This window comes from Glycine max, chromosome 10 (assembly GCF_000004515.6).
Source record: "Glycine max cultivar Williams 82 chromosome 10, Glycine_max_v4.0, whole genome shotgun sequence".
Lineage (NCBI taxonomy): Eukaryota > Viridiplantae > Streptophyta > Magnoliopsida > Fabales > Fabaceae > Glycine > Glycine max.
Window position 1 is genome coordinate 9,281,983 of NC_038246.2, and position 10,880 is coordinate 9,292,862.

Sequence of the window (10,880 nt, forward strand, 5' to 3'; positions counted from 1 at the left end):
CCTCTCTCAAGCAGAATTCAAGAAGATGAAAGAGCGTTATGCAACACATGTTTTCCCACAGAGGTTTGTAGAAAGCTATGCATATATAGCCTACCAAGGAAATTTAGTTCAATTGGTGTGTGAGTATTGGATTTAATTCCTACCGATCCAAAAAAATATACGTTAAATAACACTTAAATGCATAATAAATATGGTAAAAAAAAACTTACTCAAAGTATTAAATAATTTTTTAAAATAATTCATTCAATGCATAATGAATATAGTCAAAAAATTTATTCAATCCATAATGGATACAGTGAAAAAATTATTCAATACATAATGAATGTAGTACAAAAACAAGTTAATCAATGCAATAATAAATATAGTAGTAAATTTAATTCAACCCTTTATTCGATGCATAATGAATACAGTAATAATTTATTCAATGCATGATAAATGTAATAATTTTATTCAAAGTATTAAATATTTTATTATAAATAAGTGATTAGTTAAAATATATATTTTTTTCAAGATAAAAACACGTACTTATAAATAAATGTAACAATATATGCAACTAATCGTTACTTTATACAATAAAGATCTTGAACTTTAAAAACTACAGATAAATAGAATTATATTTTTTTTTTCAAAAATTCAACAATTAAGAAAAACAGAGGTAATAGTTTTCTTAAATAACTTACACAATGCATAATAAATGTAGTATAAAGAAACTATTCGATGCATACTGAATAGATTAATATTTAATTAAATATTCTATCAAAAATTTATTTAATTAAATAATTTATTTAATGATTTATTAAATACATGGTGAATATAGTAAAATAAATTATTCAAAGTATTAAATATTTTTCTCTAAATAAAAATGCATGCTTATAAATAAATGTAACAATATATGCAAATAATCGATACTTTATATAATAAAGATTTTGAATTTTACAAATAACAGATAAATAATATATAAACACATTTTTTGTTCAAAAACTCGGCAATTAAAAAGGAATAGAGATAATAGTTTTTTAAATAACTTATTAAATGCATAATAAACATTCTAAAAAAATATTCAATGAATAATTAATATAGTAAAAAACTATTCAATGCATAATGAATATAGTCAAATATCCTATTCAATGCATAATGAATAGAGTAATATTTAATTAAATATTGTGTAAAAAAATTATTTAATGAAATAATTTATTTAATGTTTTATTCGAGCATAGTGAATATAGTAAAATAAATTATTCAAATATTAAAAAATTATTTAATGGTTAATTAAATAATCATATTTAATTGACTACCTTTTCCTACTCTATATATTTACCACTTGCAAACTCTCTCTCGCTCACTTCTTATCGTCTTCATCGATGCCCCCACCATTTCTCATCTTTTCCCTACCTAAGAAACATCACCATTTCACTTTTTAAAAAAATTAACTAAAGCTTTTATCTTCAACCTCCATCACCCACCACTCAAAACAACCATTATTGGCCACCAAAGGAAACTTTGGAGCAAACAAGCTCTCCCTATCCTCTTCCTCTCTTCCCACTGGTTATGTAGGTAGCGAGGAGAGTGGGCTTTTGATTTCTACTTGATTTTTTCCTATTGACGGTGGATTATTATGTTATTGATTTACTTGTGTAAATTCTCATTTTATGTACAAATTCTCATTTCATGCTTGAATCTTAATTCCTTGATGATTGTTATTTGGGCTAAAAATTCGTTGATAAAAACGGGTTGTTGTCTTCTTGATAAGGTCGGAAGTCTCTAAATTATGGAGAAATTTTGCCCTTGTTTTTATATATATGCTAAAAAAAATCATTTTTCCTCGACCATACAAACAGGCTTCCCTTTCAATCCCATACAAAAGTGTTTCCTAGTGGTACGGGCGACGGTGCAAGCAATGGTACCGGCAGCAGTTTCACCATATTTTTTATCCTTTTATTCCCCCTCTATTTCTTCTCTCTCAGTGTACGTCATGTCTTTTATTGTTGGAGTTGGAGACTTAGTGGCGCTGAAAAACTACAAAAAGAGAAGGAATAGTGGTGGTGTCAATCGTTTGCTCTGTATCGCTTTCTTTTTTTTCCTCAATTTTTGTTTCTTTAAAAACTAAAATTGTTAATATTTGATTTTGAATAAATATTGAAACTCTGTACAAATTTGAATGGTGTTCTTTAACTGGGTAATTCATGTCAAATGATATGCATCGTTGTTATGTTAATTTTACTCTCAGCAGTGGTTGATGTATTAATTGTAGGAACATATATACCCATTGGAATGCACCGTAAAAAACCCCATCTTAGAACACTTGTATGAAAATCTCATCACATGTTAAACACCATTTAAGAGAAGAGCTTTGATTTGAAGGTAAGTGCGAGAGAAAGTACTAAACTTTTTTAATTTTTCTAGGCTTTCTGTTGCTTTTGTCTAATTATGGATTAGCTTTTGATTTTAACGAAGCAAGAGGTACAAAGAGGTGGCGGTGATAGCCTGGTAGACGAGTTGATAAAATAAATAAAAATTGAAAAGTTTTATAAAAAAATTCAAGTGTTAAAACCAGTTTTTTAGTACATTTAAAAAAAAAACTCTTTTATTTCATTTTATCAACTCTACCAGGCTTCTATCACCATCTCTGTACAACTTGCTTCTAATAGGTGGTGAATTCCAAGAGCTTTAAAAGTTCATCTTTGTTAAAGTCAAAAACTAAACCATAATCAGATAATAGCAATAGAAAATCTAGAAACATTCAAAAAGTTTAGCACTCTTCTCTCACATTTGCTATCAAATCAAGTGCCTAGCTTCAATGCCTCTTCTCTTACATAGGGTTTAACTTGTGAGATTTTCATGAGTGTTCTAACATGGGTTTTTCTATAAAATCCATTTTAGTTTCCAATGGGTATGTTCCTCCAATTACGTCAACCACTATAGAGAGTAACAATAACATAACAAACGATGCAGAACATTTGAGATGAATTTCCTAATTTAAAGAGCACCATTCAAATTGGCACAAAGTTTCAATCTTAATAAAAAAATCAAATTTGTACAATTTCAGTTTAAGCACTGAAAATGGAAGAATGAAAAATGAGAGAATCTAAGATCTGAAAAAAAAAATGGAAAGGGACAAGTAATGAAGCAAACGACACCACTATTCTCTCTTTTTTTCCAGTTTTCCAGCACCATCAAGTCTCCAACTCCAACAAAAATAAAAGGCTTAGCGTACACCAAGAGAGAAGAAATAGAGTGGGGAAAGAACAAAAAAAGAAAAAAAAAAAAAACATGAAGGTTGCATCGCCGCCCATACCACTCTCTGAGTTTAGGTGTAGACAAGTCAAATCTAACTGCTCATTCTCTAGCTCGAGCATCTAAATCTTGCTAGTCCACATATCTTTAATAGCATTCCTTGTTGAATTCTAGCTATTATTATTAATGAAAAGATAAGTACCTTGCAGTGAGAAAAAAAAAGAGTGTTAATTATTTAAGGATTGTGTGATCAAATTATGGATTTTGTCCGACTATAAAAATCAAAAGCAAATCAGCAAGATTGAGATGCTTATTCTAGATAAAAAGTTAAATAAGAACTATTTTAATTTAAGTCCATAGAGTTTAATTTCATGCCAGAATTGATATTCTCTTTTTCTTATTCTCTATATAGATTGGAAAAATTCATGTATGTGTGAAAAAAATATCTGGATAATTTTCAAGAAGTATTTATAGAAATTATTTCCTTAAAAATCTTTTGGTTGCCCAAAACGATCCAAATTAACTTCAAAGCTACACGCCATAAATTCAAGTTTGTCTTCTTTCAACAACTATTTGTTCCTCGACAAAGGCTGATGAAATTGACTTTTATCATTTCGATTTCATGTCTTTCAAAGACATTTTGGCTTCATTGAAGGAAGACTTATTGTTAGGTTGGCTTTTTGGAATCTCTTATTTGATTTCGAAGTTTTTTTATGGCTTACTTTTTAAACATTTTACTGGGCATGTTGCGACTGTTTATTGTAGATGTGATTGGCCACGTATTTGAGAAGGACAACATTAAAGAAATTGAGAAACAAGGAAAAAAAGTCTAAATTGGTTTATATATATAGTCCTTCAAGATCTGGAGTAATATTTATTATTGTATGGTTGAATTTTTGTATCTGTAACTTAATTTGATTGAAGTTTAATTCTCCTTGCACCTTATATACATCAAAGGTATGATTCAGTCCATTATACATTCATCTGCCTTATCTTAATTTTCTTAAGTTAAACCTGAACTTATATTGTTTTGCTTAAATGCCTTTTCCGGTTTTGATATTTTATTTTTATTTTCAAAATCTTCAGAAGTGTTTTGTTACGGTTCTTGTCAAAGTTATTGAAGTTGAGAGTGAAAACGGTTGGTGTTACAAATCATGTTTAAAATGTATACAAAAAGTATTTCCAAATTGGAACCAAGTTTTTTTGTGAGAATTGTAAGAGGATGGTGATTGTTAATTGTACCTAGGTTTGTAATTTATTTTAATTATTTATTTTAACAATAGATTTATTGGTTGATTGCATTATGGTTTTTCTAAAATAATTGGTGAATTTTGTAGGCTCAAGTTGCATATATAATGTAACAGATAACACCTGTTTTGCAATATTTATATTGTTTGATCATTTTGTTTAATATTTCATTGGAAAATCAACAAAAGATTTGTTTGAAAAATATATTTATAATTTATTGTTGGTTTAATTACTTATTTGGTTCCTACTTTGTACCGTCTTTATAATTTTAAAGTGGTTTTTTAGCTTCTATAATTTACATTTTAATTCTCTTTTAAGTTGAAAGTGATTTTTGTAGTCTTTATAATTTGTATTTTAATTTTCTTTTAATTCATATAGTTTGAAAGTAATATTTTTAGTCTATATACTTTATATTTTAATTCCCTCCTAGTCTTTCCTATATATCAAAATATGAATAATATTATCAATTACAATTAATTATAAAAATATTAGCAAATAATTCGTAACTAATTTATCACAAGATAATTTATAATAAAAATAGTTAATAATTTATAACTAATTTGTAGCTAATTATATATATATAAGGACTAAAAGGTAATTAAAATATAAATTATAGGGACTAAAAATATCATTTTCAAATTATAGGAACTAAAAGAGAATTAAAATATAAATAATATGAATTAAAAAAATCACTTTCAAACTATAACAACTAAAAGATACGAATTGTGAAACTATAAAAACCAAATAAATAATTTAACCTGTATTCATTCTGTTTGGTCGTAATTTTTGCAGCATCATTGGTTAATATTTTATTAGAAAATCAACAAAAGATTTGCTTGACAAATATATTCATTTATGTTTCATCATGTTGTTCGTAATTTTTTCAGCATCATTGATTACGTTTTAAAGTTTTTCTTCAACGTATTAATTAGAAATCTAAAAAGAAAATTTTCCTACATTGTTGAACTCATTTTTAGATCAAGAATTTATGTTCAAGATTGAGGTCAACAAACGTAATATTCACCAAAAGTGGCAAAGCCTTATTGACAAAAGCCTATCAAATAATAACCAAACCGACCAACAGTTTAAAAGTAAGAATCAGATAACGGTACTTAGTGTTTTGCATATAATTAGATTGATTTTATATTTTCAATAATTTGTTGTTGTTATTATTATTATTGAGATAATTAAACTTTACAAGTGTAGGTTGTCAACCTTGAAGATGAGGCAAACTTGATGGACACTCTTAATCAAATAGCTGAAAAATCATTGGTAATTTGATTAGTTTGATGTAGACTGGGATTGAAGATGGAGATTCAGTAATGAACCTTACCACGTAATGGAAGGGCTGAGTCAACAAAAGAGAGAGAAAATGAGAAGTTAGTTACAAATGGTCCAAGAAATGTGTGTGTGAGGAAAGGCAGCAGAGTGTGCTTGGCCAATAGCATGCTAAGGGGATTTTGTGTGAAAAGTTGGTTATTAAAGGGAAGGGAAGGGTAATCATTGTGAGGGGTGATGGGTAAAGTGTGATTTTCTCTCTTTTCCTCTAAATATTTTCTCTCTTTCACCCCTATTTGTCTTTTGCTATTGTACTAGTCCTCTCTCCTACACGGTTGAGAGTGGAATTTGCATTGGCCACAACAATAACACAATACAATTTTAATTCCTTTTTTCCTTTGGTGCATTACAAACCTTACATTTGGTGTTTTTATCATCTTCATGGCAGAGAATACACACCTGAAAGAAAAATTCCAACATTATTGAAAAAAATATGTCGATCTCCAAGAAAAGATGGACCATATGCAACTGGCGAATGAGTCCAAGTTCAATCACATCACGGAAGCATTGATAACTCTATTGCAGTGCCAAACGCCCCCTCCAGGTTATCCCCATGTTGATTCAAACTAACCGAAAGCACCATTCCAGGTGTGCTCCGTTAAGCTGGATTTCCCACGTTTTGGTGGAAAAAATTTACGAGATTGGATTTTTCGAGTAGAACAATTCTTTGATTATTATGGAATGTCTGATTATGATCGTTTAACCATTGCTTCGGTTCATCTTGACCAAGATGTGATTCCCTGGTTCCAAATGATGCAAAGGGCTAATCCTTTTTCCTCTTGGCATGTTTTTACAAGAGCCCTCAAGTTGGATTTTAGTCCTTCTGTTTATGAGTGTCCAAGATCCACTTTGTTTAAATTGATGCAAATTGGTACTGTAGGTGAATACTATATGGATTTTACATCCCTTGCTAACATAGTTGACGGTTTGAGCAGTGAAGCTTTGATGGATTGCTTTCTTAGTGGTTTAAAAGCGAACAAATGTAGGGATGTCCGAGCCATGTCCCCTAGTACCCTGGCCAAAGCAGTAGCACTAGCCAAACTGTTTGAGGAAAGGTATGAACCAAGTTCTAAACCCAAATTCTCTAATAGCCAAGCCAAAACCTCAACTACCAACCAACCTTACCAGAAATACACTTACAACCCCGTCAAGACTGATGTTCCAAACCCCAACCCCAAAAACAACCAGCCACCCTTACTACCTTTTGATAGGCTTTTGGCAAAGCCTTATTGCCAAAATCCTATCAAATGATAATCAAACCCAAATTCACCCAAATGATAATCAAACCCAAATCCACCCTTACTACCTTTTGATAGGCTTTTGGCAAAGCCTTATTGCCACAACCCCTGAAATTTGCCATAAAATCATATCAGAAAGGTTTGAAAAGTCTCTTGGATCAATCACTACAAACTCCTAAACAGCAAGCATGGTTGCATAAATCCATTGGTAATGATTTTCGAATTGAATACAAGCCAGGGAAGGATAATGTCACGACTGATGCTCTTTCCCGAGTGTTCTTTATGGCTTGGTCAGAACCACAATTTCAATTGATTGATAAATTGAAGAGAGAAATGCTTCATGATGAACAGACACAAGTCATCATGAACGATTGCCAAAATGCTCAGCTACCGGATTATCCATATAAGGTCAAAGATGGGTTATTATTTTGGAAGGGGGGTCATGTTGTAATTGGTAGAACAGTGGCTAGAATTTCGGCCCAATTTTATTGGCCTAAACTCAGACAAGATGTGAAGGAGTTTGTACGAACTTGCACCATTTGTCAGCAAGCCAAGTCGGAGCATGTCGTACTGCTGGTTTATTGCAACCATTACCTATTCCTAACCAGGTATGGGAGGATATCGCTATTGATTTTATCATTGGATTGCCTAACTCTAGTGGATTTACTGTTATTATGGTTGTGATTGATAGATTGACAAAGTATAGTCATTTTGTATCAATGAAGTCTAATTGCACCAGTAAGACTCTGGCTGAAGCTTTTATGTGCCATATAATTAAGTTACATGGTGTTCCCAAGTCCATCGTCTCGGATAGAGATAAAGTGTTTACCAGTAATTTTTGGCAACACCTATTCAAAATACAAGGGACTACCTTAGCTATGAGTTCCGCTTACCACCCTCAAACGGATGGACAATCGGAAGCTCTTAATAAGTGCTTGGAAATGTATTTGCGGTGTTTTACTTTTGATAATCCAAAGGCCTGGGCTAAGTTGTTGGTGTAGGCAGAATTCTGGTACAATACCTCTTTCCACAGTAGTTTAGGAATGACACCTTTTCAGTCCTTGTATGGAAGGGAACCTCCAGCTTTACTTAGATACAATGGTAGCTCTCAAGATCCGCCAGTAGTGCGGGAAGTTTTACATAACATACAAATGCTATTGGACAGGTTGAAAGGGAATTTGATCAAGGCACAAACAGCTATGAAAATTCAGGCGGATAAGAAAAGGCTTGATAGAAAGTTCCAAGTGGAAGATGAAGTGCTAGTAAAACTCCAACCATATAGACAACATTCTACAGCCCTATGAAGAATCAGAAATTGTCCATGCGTTATTTTAGTCCATTCACGGTGCTTGCATTGAGAAAATTGGCAAAGTGGCTTATAAATTGTAGTTTCCTAACACCGCAAAGATTCACCCTGTTTTCCATGTTTCTCAACTCAAACAATTCCAAGGAGCTGCCATAGAGCCTTATGTGCCACTACCACTTACCACATCTAAATTGGGACCCTTATTGGGCCCTACAACAATGCTTGAAACTCGGACCATTGTTAAAGGATCCACTCTAATTCCTCGAGTACTCATTCAATGGAAAGGTTGTAGTACGACAGAGACAACTTGGGAGGATGTTGCAGAAATTCAAGCCAGTTATCCACAATTCAACCTTGAGGACAAGGTTCCTTTTAAAGGGGAAGGCAATGTAATGAACTTGCCAGGTAATGGAAGGGCTGAGTCAACAAAAGAGAGAGAAAATGAGAAGTTAGTTACAAATGGTCCAAGAAATGTGTGTGTGAGGGAAGGCAGCAGACTGCACTTGGCCAATAGCAAGCTAAGGGATTTTGTGTGAAAAGTTGGTTATCAAAAGGGAAGGATAATCATTGTGAGGGGGATGATGGGTAAACTATGATTTTCTCTCTCTTCATCTAAATATTTCCTCTGTTTCACCCGTATTTGTCTTTTATTATTGTACTAGTCCTCTCAACTACACTGGTTGAGAGTGGAATTTGCATTGGCCACAGCAATAACACAGTACAATTTTAATTCTTTTTTTCCTTTGCCGCATTACAAATCTTACAGATTCAAATACCAAAGCATTGTTGGCTACTACTGATGTTGAAGAGACTCCAACCAGTAGAATGTGGCAAAATATCATGTGTAGAATTGGAAGACAAATACTATTGTCTACGACTTGGGGAAACTCAAGCCTCTACCACTAAAGATTCAAAGAAGCTTTCAGTTAAGATGGAACCTATAGAATGACTTGTCAAGAGAGTTTTCTTCAAATGACATGTTGAGCAAATTAAATGTCCCTGTAGTAGATGATCTGTCTGTTTTTCGTCTTTTTGGAAGTGTAATTGTGCTTCCAAAATTTTGGCTTTTTCATGGAGACTTATGCATGGGCGAATTCCAACTCGTGATGCATTGGCACAGAGGGCTGTTCAGATTGCTTCAGCCTCATACGTTTTAAGTCTTTTTAAGTAAAAAGTTGACCACACATTATGTATTCTTGACAATTAATGTTTCCTAGCAAGAATGGTTATAAGTAGTTTAGATATAATTATTATTTATTTTTATATAAATTATTATTAGTGTTTCAAAATTCAAATGATTACTATCTAATTTTATTTTTTAAGGGTTTAGATATATTCTCTCCCGTATCAAATATAAGTCAAAAAAAATATAATATATATTAATTAAGAAAATTAGTTAACATATCTAATTTGTACTAATTTTATTTAGAAATTATTTTTTTTAAACTACTCTTCATTAAAATTTGATATAAAAAATAAAATAAGGTCATTAAAAACAATCAATTAAATAAAGAGTATTTTAGAGATATATCATATCATTAAATATGGTGAAATTAGTTGAAATTTATTTATATTTGAGATAATATATATGGATTTTTATTTTATATTTTTGCTTACATCTGAGAAGAGAGAAAAAAATATAAATTTTTCATCTGCTTATAGTAGATTTCATTATCAAAATAGTTACTAATGGATTTTCATTTTCTAACAAGGGATTTCATTGTTTATGACAATAAATATGATTATTTTGTCCATATAAGCTTTTGTATAGTTTAACATTACAATTGTTACATTTGCAATAATAGTCATAAATTTTATGAATAAAATTGATATATGTCAACTTATTACTATAGTTACAAATTGTTTTAGTACGTAGCAAGATAAAGACCAACCTGACTCGTGCGAATGCATATGGGTCAACATCGTGGCTAATTTTTAATTATATTTGGAGTTTTATTGTATAATTCCTCTATCTCTCAAATTAACCTGTAATAAAAAGTGACACATGATACTAAATTTGGGTGTTCAATTTTTTTAATACTTTTAAATTTAAAAATACCATTTTTTTCTCGAATTGATTGTAATTGTACTTGATTTAAATATAATAAAAAAATAATTTCTCAAAATTTAAACATATCCAAATTTAACTTCTCAAAATAAAGTCTAAGCCATACATTTTCCCAAGTGGGTGCAGGTCAAGTCATTCATGACTTTGATGTAGGTCGAAGCAAAAAGTATCCATTCAATTTAAACTTCTAAAATAAGGTCATGCCCTAATCCTAGTGAAGTTTTGGTTTATATGGATTTTTTTAGGATTACACCTATCTGGGGCCATGATTGAATTGGGCTAAAAAAGTTCATGTTTTATTTGTACTTAAAATATAGGGTCTAGCTTACATTTCATTTAACTAATTTGGGTTAGGTTAGTTCAATCATTGACTCGATGTGGGTCATGAATTATAGTAAGTTGAGTCATAAATTCTAGATTAAATTTGGTTTCAAATTTGGTTTCTATG